Here is a 10,489-nt window from a genome sequence, read left to right on the forward strand (position 1 = left end):
TAGGCGACTCATAACGACCCTATGAATGAAAGCCCTCAATACTTGAATATATATATAATTAACCACACAAAATAATCCATATAACTCAAGTATGTTATATAAGCTGAGGTTTCTATTTAAATTAGAAGGATGATGCACTTTTATTAGGATAGTAAAATGGTAAAACCATTCTGGATGGTAGTTTGGTGTTTCCTCAAAAAGCTGAAAATAGAAATCTCATATGGCATAGCTACTGAACTTCTAGGAATATACCAAAAGGAAATTAGAATTGAGACACAGAGAGATGTGCATCTCTGATGATGGCAACATTATTCACAATAGCAAGAATATGGAAACAGCCCAAATTCCCATCAACAAATAAATGGATTTAGAAATTGTGCTACATTCACACAAGGGAATACAATGCAATATTAAGAAATAATGATTTTGTAACATGGGAGAATCTAGGGAACATTATGCTGAGTGAACTTTCTCAGTCTCATAAGGACAATTACTGTGTAAGACACAGTAATTAATTAAAATATTGCCATGGGGAAAATTAATTAAAATATTGCAATTAATGGGGAAAATTGAAGAATACCTAGTAAGTTGTAGACAAATGTCCAAGAGGGGAAAGGAAAAAAGGAAAGGGAGTGGAAAAAGGGGAAGGGTGGAAATCACTAGAATAACAGAGTTTGATAGGTGCACTAGGAACAGTGGGAGAAAATAGGAAAGATTCAGTAGGGATTTGAAAAGATAGTGTAATGATAGGCATGCTGTTGAATACCGTCAAGGCAGAATGACAGAGGCAGTTAATCCTAAAGGAGGAGATTGCCCATCCTTCTGCAGAACAACTGGTAGAGTCAAACAGCTTGCTTTCAGGATTGCAGTGCAGATTCTTACTACTATGGTAATTAATGATAAGGATGCAGTATATATGAACGACTGTATGAAACAATGTAAATGAAGGATTGTTTGGAACACAATGTATGTGTATGAATAACAATGTATTTCTTTTATTGTCTATTGTATGAATACAAAGCAAACCCCTCAAATTTCTTTTTATTTCATTTTGTTTTATATCACTAACTACAATTAATCAATGCCATTCTCACTGTACCTTGCCTTTCCCTTCACCTTACCCATGGATCCACTAAACTGTGCTCCCATCCCCCATTCCTGTCATCAATCCTCCACAAATTCTGCTTTGTGTAAAGCTTTATACTTTAAGAAATAAAAGTGCTATATAAAATTATAGGGTTTTTTTCCTCTAAAGTTTGTTCCCTTTGATACATTAAAAATGCTATTGTTGTTACCTACCATCTAGTTGACTTCAACTCATAGCTGTCCTATGCACAATACTTCTGAACCCTGCCCTATGCTGTGTCAATCTCATCGTCTCTCACACACTGACTCTCAATAGCCCAGTTTTGTGTCAGTCCATCTCATCTTGGGTCTTCCTCTTCTGTGCTGTCTTGCCACCCTTCCAAACGTGGTGTCCTTTTTCTACATGGCAATATTTTCAAAAGTTTAATTATAAAATTTCAAAATTAAGTCTTGTATGAGGATGGCTTTCGCATCCTTTTATTTCTTTAGTCATTTAACCACTTTCATAGGGATTGTGGTGATAATGGAGGTTGCATGAAAGTAACTAAGAAGATAGAATAAATAATGTACACTGCATTAAAGAAGATGAGGGAAAGAAATGTTTAAAATAAATATATTATTAGGTATCATTTGCATGACAACAATCCAGAATAAGAGGTGCATAGTAAAGTGGATTGGGGCAGTGGAGGGAGGAAATAGTGCAACAATGACGGAATTTTCTTCTTTAAAGAGAAAAATGAACTGGAGGTGATGAGGTAGGGAGGAGAAAAAAAAGACATTAAAAATTATTTTTGACCCATTCCCTTAGTCCTTTTCTGTGAATTAGAGTTGACTCAACTGGACTTAACAGCAACAAAATTGTTCCATGATAGAGAAAAGATTTCAAATGGAATTACTATTGTTAGGTACCGTTGAGTAGAGTGTGATTCAAAGTGACCTTGTGAACAGATCTGAACCCTGCCCTATCCAGGGCTGTCTTCACACTTCCTGATACGATAGAGCCCATTGTGGTAGTCACTGTGTCAATGTACCTGGTAAAGGGTCTTCCTCTCCTTTGCTGACCCTCCATCCTTTCAGGCATCATGTCCCTCTCCAAAGAATAGCCCCTCCTAGCAACATGTCTGAGTATGGAAGGCAAAACCTCATCATCCTTGTATCCAAAGAGCACTCCAGCTGCATCCTCTACAACATATATTTGTTTGTAGGCAGTCCAATGGATGTTCAGTGCTCTTCTCTAACACCACAACTCAAAGGCATTCATTCTTCCTCTGTCATCCTTATTGATTGTGCAGCTTTCAGATGCATAGCAAGTGATCTGAAAGACCAAGGCCTGAATCAGATGCACATTAGTCCTCAAACTGACATCATTATTCCTCTATAATTTGGAGAGGTCCCTAACTGCAGACTTTCCCAGTGCAGTGTGTCTCCTTATTTCCTGAGTGCTAATACCAAGAGTGTTAATTGTGGTTGCAAGTAAGATGAAGTTGTTGACAGTTTCCATTTTTTTTCTCCATCATCATGATGTTGCCCATCAGTCCAGTGGTAACAATCTTTGTTTTCTTGACATTGAGATGCAATTCACATTGAAGGCTGCATTCTTTGATCTGCAACAAATGCTTCATGTTCTCCTTTCAGCAAGCAAGTTTGTGTCATCTGCATAACACAGATTATTGATGAGTCTCCTTCTGCTACTCTTCATAGAGTCCACTTGTCAAATAATTTACTCAGCATACAGATTGAATAGGTTTGGAAAGAATACAACTCTGATGCACACCCTTCTTAGTTTTAAACACGAAGTATTTTCCTGTTCTGTTTGCACAACAGCCTTCTGGTCCAGCCACAACTTGTTATCGCTTCTTGTTGTGTTATGATCCACACAGTCAAATGCCTTTGCATAATCAATAAGGCACAAATAGACACTGTTTACTTTCAGCCAGGATCCATCTGATATAAAAAAGTCTAAATTTAATGATGAATTATAAATTTATCAAGAAAGTGAAATTTGACAACAACTAATAAACAAGCATGGAAACTGTTTATGAAAAATAGAAAAAGAGGGAATATACTTTAGTGATCAACTAAACTTACAAAACAGAATCACTAATTGTACAGTTTATTAAACACAGTTCTGAAACACTTAGATTAAGGCTTAAATATGTACATAGAAGGACGGAGATATCAGCAAAGTGAAGGTCATAACAAACAATAAAATGCATGGACAATTCTAGAGAAAACAGGCATATGAAAATTCTAAAAATAAACCTAGGGCATTACTACTCTTAGAAGTATTATTACTTTTTTTTCTCAATCACCTGGTAAACATACCCTGTAATACTAATTCTGAAAATTTTATTTTTTACCTTGGAGCATTAAATTGGATGGGAAGTGGTCTCAATTTAAACCCCAGTTTATACCGGATATCTGACATCATGGGTTGGAAAAATAGCACAAATTCTGATGTTGAACTTCAGAAAGTTTACATTTTCTTTTGGCCTTCTACTAAGTTTTTAAAGGAACTTTTGTGATATAGTGCGCACATTACGTGCTGGGAAGCTAACCAAAAGAAACCAAAAGTTGTAAATTCAAATCCACTGTCTTCTTTGAGCTGTGGTGTTAGAGACAAGTGCTGAATGGATCATGGACTATGAGTAGAACAAACATAAATCTTGGAGAAGGTGCAACCAGAATGCTCTTTGGAGGCAACGAAGACAAAGCCAAAGCTTCATCCAACATTCTTTGCTAGGATAGGCCATAGCCTATTCCTTGGAGAGGAAAACACGTTTGGTAAGGTGGAGGCTCAGCAGAAGAGAGGGAGGCTCTGGACTAGATGGATTGACACTGTGACTGCAGCAATGGGTCCAAATGGGTTAGATGCGATGAGGATAGCACAGAATGAGTTTTAGATTTGTTGTTCAATGTTTCTGTGTGTCGTACTTGATGGCACCTAACAATAACAACAGTCTCTACAGAAGAGAAAGAAGAATCTCTTCCTGTAAAGATTTGTTGTTAGGTACCATTAGGCTTGTACTCATGCAGCAAAACTAAACGCTGAGGCTAACATCAGGGTGGGGGTAAGACTGAGAAAAACTGGATAAGTTATGTTTACTGCACTGAAGCCGATGAGGGAGAGAATAGTTTAAAAGTAATATATTTTAGGCCATTATGATTATCATAAGAGTCCAGAATGAGGGTTACAGAGTGGAGTACACTCGGGGTGGGGCTGGGAGGGGTGCGGGGGATTGTATACCAATGAAGGAGTTTTTCTTTTACTTTTCAAGGAGAAGAGCGAACTGGGGTTGGGGGATGGGAGGGGAGAAAAATGCAACAATGAATGAATGGGAATCCAAAATCTCTGTAGATGTTCATTGAAATTAATAAAAGCAAAAACACAAAACTAGACCCTCTGCTCTCCTAAAAATTTCTGTTGTGCTTAAGTCCATTGTTGCAGCCACTACTGCCGTTGAAGGTGAAGGTGGTTCTCTCTTTTGCTACCTACTTTTCCATGCATGATGACCTTTCCCAGGGGCTAGCCCCTCCTAGTAATATGTGCCGGCTAAGTAATGGGAGACATTATCTCATCTTCCTTTCACTAAGGAGCAGTCAGTTCTACTTCTTCCAGGGAAAATTGTGTTATTTTAGTAATTCAACAATTTTTGTCAGTAACTCACAGATATAAAAATTATACCCATTTCCATGGGTTTTTCATACTTCCCATATTATAGATTTAACTTCATTTGGTTCTGTTGTGATGTTACTTCTATCACTTCTTAATCAAGTAGTTATCTGTGTTTTCACTTTGTTTACTTTTGTTAAGTTTGCCAGGGGTTTGTCAATTTTATGGGCTGTTGAAAAAAATGAGCTCCTGGTCTTATTGATGGTTTCTATTGTTTTTCTGTTTTCTGTGTCATTGTTTTAGAGCTTGTGTTTATAATTTCCTTTTTACTAAAGGCTGTAGGATTTGATTGTTGTTCTTTTTCTATTTGAAGATGATGAGTTAGATCATTGATTTTTCTTCTTTTTTCCATTCTTATATGTCTGCCTATTGCTCTGAGGACTGCCTTAGCTGCTTCCTAGAGGTTTTGGTATGCTGTATTTTCATTTCCATTAGTTTCAAGGAAATTTTTATTTCATTCTTCTATTTCTTTTATAACTCAATCATGTTCTAGCAGAGTTATATAATTTCTACATGGGTGGTTTTGTAACCTATACCCTCCTGTGGTTAATTTCTAGTTTTATGGCATTATAGTCTGAGTAATAATAATAATAATAATAACAATAATAATTGTAGTCTGAGCAATAATACTCTGTGTTATTTCAATGTTTTTTAATTTGTTGACATTTGTTTTGTGTACCAGTATGGAACTGATTCTGGAGAATGTGCCATGTCCAATTGAGAAGAAAATTCTATATGACCCAGCTATTCTACTGCTTAGAATTGTTGTGGTTGATTGCTGTTGAATGCCTGAGAAGTGAGAACTGAGACACAAATGAAGACTTGTATACAAATGTTCATAGCAGTGCTACTCACCATTGCAAGAACATGGAAATAACCCAAGTGCCCAAACATAATTAAATAGATTGAGGAATTATGGTACATTCATATGATTGAGTATTACACAGCACACAGGAGCAATGATCTTGTAAATCACTACCTAGTGAACTAACTCAGTCCCATAAGGACAAATACTGTAAAAGACCATTATTGTAGATAGTGTTTGAAGATACAGGAGGAGGAGGATGGGAGCAGAGGGATGAGATTTGGTTTGGACATGTTAATCAAAGGGTTGCACAATTTGATGGGTGGAGAAAGAGGTAGAGAAAGGAAAAGGCAAAGATCAGGTGTGAAAAACAATGTATAATAACTTTTTAAGTAAACCAGTATAAAATAAAAAAAATTCTCTTTTGAAAAAAGCATAATAGAAAAAAAATATCATGCCCTTGGAAGCATGGTGGAACAATCTACCTGAGTTGGGACTGATTTGACAACAATGAGCTCTATCCTTTGAGAGCTTCAGCAAGTTGATTAACCTCATAGCCTTGGTGTTCTCATCAGCAAAATGGTGTTATCAGTACTTAATTGACAAGAATAAAAGTTAAAACAAATATTATTTCTATTGATAATGTAGGTTTTATTTAGAATTGAGTATCACAAAAATTACTTCAAAATAAACCACACAAAAAGTGGAGGCCAAAAATATCCCAAAAGTTCATTCTGTTAAGCCACTCCATCATTTTCAATATTCATGATTCTTCCTGCTCCTTCTCACCCCAAACCTTATGTCCATGTCATTTTTTGGGATAAATAATTTACCGGAATATCTTGAGAAGCTCATGTAGCTGTGCATGATGTCGTTATCCGAAGTAAGTCAAGGATAAAGGACATAGAGATTTGGATACAAACTTCAGTTTTCAGAGTGATGGGTATAGACCATGTCCTCTTGGGAACTAAGGGTTGCAATTTGGGTCATGCTTTATTTCATCCTTTGCTGTTGTTATGTGCTGTTGAATATGACTCACAGTGACCCAATGAACAATACATGTGAACAACTATCCGGTGTCATCCTCATAATTTCTGACACATGTGAGCCCATTGCTGCAGTCATTGTGTCCCTTCATCTACCTGAAGGTCTTTCTTCCCTTTGCTGATCCTCTACTTTTCCATGCATGATGTCCTTGGAGCAGCCCACAGACACCTAGGAGATGCTATTCCTTGGAAAGGAACATCAAGCTTGGAAAGGAGGGGTATCAGTAAAAGAGATGAAGACCCTCAGTGACATGGTTGAGTCAGTGACTGCAGCAATGGGTTCCAATATGTCAGAGGTGATGAGGAAGATACAGGACAGGACAGAGTTCAGATCTATTACTCAAAGGTTTACTTCTTTTTAGCAATTTGCTTCTTTAGAGAAAGAGAGTTAAAATTCTTCATGTTAGCATGCATTCTTCCAGGAGCATGCATAAATTACACAGCGGTACTCAAGATCAATTTGCCGCATTAATAACAGTTATAAAGTCTGTCACCATGTATTAGTGCTCACCAAGAGAAAAGTCGACTGGAAAATTATCAGGATTGAAGGTGAAGAATAAAGTGCCCTGATAAACACACAGAAGCCTTGGGTACATTACTTGTCAGGGAACCTCTTCCACTTTAAAAGGCCTGGGAATTGTTACCTTGAAAACGTTAGTAATGCTCAAAGAAATTAATTCACAATCAAAGTGAGAGAAGCTTAGAAAGAAAACATAGCGTGAATGAATGTGAGAGAGAAGCCAGGAGGGTAAAAAAAGGAACATGAATGAATTTGAGATGATTCAAATAATCTTAAAATACACCACAAAAGCATTCTTTTTGTTTTGAACTCTTTATTGTAGTTATTGATCACATGTCTAGCACTTTTAAAAATTCAACCATTTTTAAAAGTTTACATTTGTATATGCAAACATGCACACACACTAATCATTTGTACAGAAACCGTTAAATGATTTGACATATTAAAATATTATTCAAAGATTTTTTGAAAAATGATCTTTCCTTTCCTTTCCTTGCCTGACTGATGTAATCTATAAATGGATGATTATTTAGAATGTACAAAAGGGATTTGAGGATTTTTCTAGTCTGATTTTAACAGTTCCAAGCCAGCAGGGGGCTCTAGGATTTAATACGATTCTCTGTATTTAAGTCAAGCTACTGCTAGTAAGTGACAACAGTGAGGATTAATACTTACTAAGGGTGTAAATACTTGCTCTAACTCTGTGTTACATTAAAAAGCATAAAAAGTTGAATGAAGCAGAGCCAAAATCCTACTTCTGACGTTTGGGAAATAATTTGCTTATTTTTCCATTATTCAAAATTTAATCATCTTCTGCTGTCCCATTTTTGGGGGGAAAAATGTGCTTCAGTCCTGAATATTAAGTTCCCGTAGACACCTGCAGTCATTTATTTTTAATTTTTTCCCATGTTTTACCCCCCCTCTGAGCTTAATGTATTTCTAAAAATGAGATTATTTGCTGATAGTTCGCTTTGCCCTCTAAATGGATATGGTCAAGCTCATGGAATGCAGTATGAATTAATTGTTTTAGTCCCTGCAACTTTGATTATTTAATTTGTGACTTTAACACTAAGAAATATTGGGAAAACAGAAAAAACACATTTTTTTTCTCAACTGATTTCACTTTTCCTTCTTTGAAATTTACTTTGCTTATTTCTGTAATTTCCCTCTAAAATGGTAGGATGATTTTTACAATCTCCCAAACAAAGTATAGGCAATGCCTGGAGTAATTTTATTTATGAGGTTTATTAATATCATTGTGATACTTTAAAATTACACAGAATTACTAATGTATGCTTTTCAATCTGCTAAAAAATTGAGAAAATATATTGGCCATGCTTATCACAAATTAATCAGTTGAATAAGCAAAATTCTATTTCTTTTTATTTCAACGATGTTGGTTTTGGTAATATAGTTCCTTCAGTTACACGGATTACAAAGGTAGATACAGCCTTTGACAGTCAAGTCATATAACACATTTTTATGACAACAGATATGTATCTAAGTGCAAAAATAACAAATATCAAAGGAAGAGTTGCCATCTAATCAATACAAATAAAATCTTCACTCTTGTCACTATTTTAAGCTCCTTTTCTTTTATCTGTTTCCAATGCTATTGGCTGATATTCTTTAAGTGACTATAATGTCATTATTTTTTAAATATTTACATTTTTAATGGTTGCAATAAAGTTATTGCAAAAGACCAATTTTAAGAGTATAATAAATGAGAAAAGCAAGCATGATTAAAAAGATCCTTGCTTTCATTAAAGTAATGTTTCATATTACATTATATAAAATAATAATACTATTTCCATAAGCATTAATAATATATTGTAATTACAGGCATATGATTAAAATAAAAAAATTCCGTACAAACTTAAAGTCCAGAGGCAATTTGTTGCATGCTTCTCACTCCCCAGAAAGCAACACAGATGGAAAAGAAAATCTGAAGAGGAAAAGAAAAGTTAAAAAAATTTAAATGTGAATTAAATCTTTAAGATTTTTGTTCAATTGAGGTAATAATTTCTTCTGTGAGAAAAAGAACATAGATATTTACATAGGTAAATTACTAAAATTTAACAGTTGTTAACAGTAGAATTTAGCCAACTGAACTTAAACATACTGTGTAAAGACAAGAGTAAAAATGTTTTGTTACTGGGTCATTTTATACTAAAAAAATCTGGGTTATTTCTAAGGAAACTAATATGTGGCTGTTTTGTACCTAGAGTCAGAACTGAACCATAGCTGACTGTTTGCTGGGTTTTCAGAGGCAGTTAACTGCACAGGAAGAGATTGCCCATCCTTCAGCTGGTGGTCTCAAGCCACGAGACTACACCAGCTCCCTGAACAGAACTTTCTTCTGATATTTGGTCATACTGCATGCTTGATTTATTGTATTAACTGATCTCATTGTTTATACAATTTAAGATGACATTGGAAAGACGAGATAGAAATATTGCTAATGAACCATTCCTAAACAATATGAACTTCATCCAAAATGAATTAAATTCTAAATATCAACGTTGGCTTTCCGTTCAAATTTTTATCTTTTTAGGTGTAAAATGTTAATTTAAGAAGGGTCTTTAAATTCAGGGGAAAAAAATAAAATATCAAAAACACTTTAAAGTGTTTGGTGAGTTTAATCCTTCATTTTCAAATAAACCCACACATCAACAAACAAATCCCCACACATTAGCAAAATAAAATGAGATTTGTGATTCCTAATGGTCTTATCAAGAGATTACAAAGTGATCTTCTTTAACAAGTCTTCTTCTTGTTGTTGTTATGAGCTGTCGACTCACAACTCGTAGCAACTCTAAACCCTGCTCTATCATGTGCCAATCTCACTGTCTCTGACACAACTACTACCCCCATTACCCCAACACTTTATAGAGGGTCTTCCTTTCCTGTGCTGTTCTTCCACCCTCCCAAGGAAAGACATCCCTCTCCAAGGACTGGTCACACGTTGAAACATGTCCAAAGTATGTCAGACGAAGTTTCAGAATCCTTATCTACAAGGAACAAGAGGGTTTAACCCTCTCTAGGATGAACTTGTTCATTTTCTTAGCAGTCCACACACTACTCTTCTCCAGCACCATAGCTCAAAGGCAACAATTCTCCTTCTATCATTCACAGTCATTGCCCAGCTCTCTGATGCATAACAAGTGATTGCAAAGACTATGGCCTGTATCAGACGCATCTTAGTCTCCAGAGTGGCATTATTGTTCTTCAGTACTTTGGAGAGGTCTCTAACAGCAGACTTTCCCATAACAATATATCTTTTAATTTCTTGGCTGCTGATGCCAAGAGTGTTGATTGTGGAGTCAAGCAAACTAAACCTGTTAACAATCTCAACCTCT

This window comes from Elephantulus edwardii, unplaced genomic scaffold, assembly GCF_000299155.1.
Source record: "Elephantulus edwardii isolate Elephantulus edwardi_28Jun2011 unplaced genomic scaffold, EleEdw1.0 scaffold00007, whole genome shotgun sequence".
NCBI lineage: Eukaryota > Metazoa > Chordata > Mammalia > Macroscelidea > Macroscelididae > Elephantulus > Elephantulus edwardii.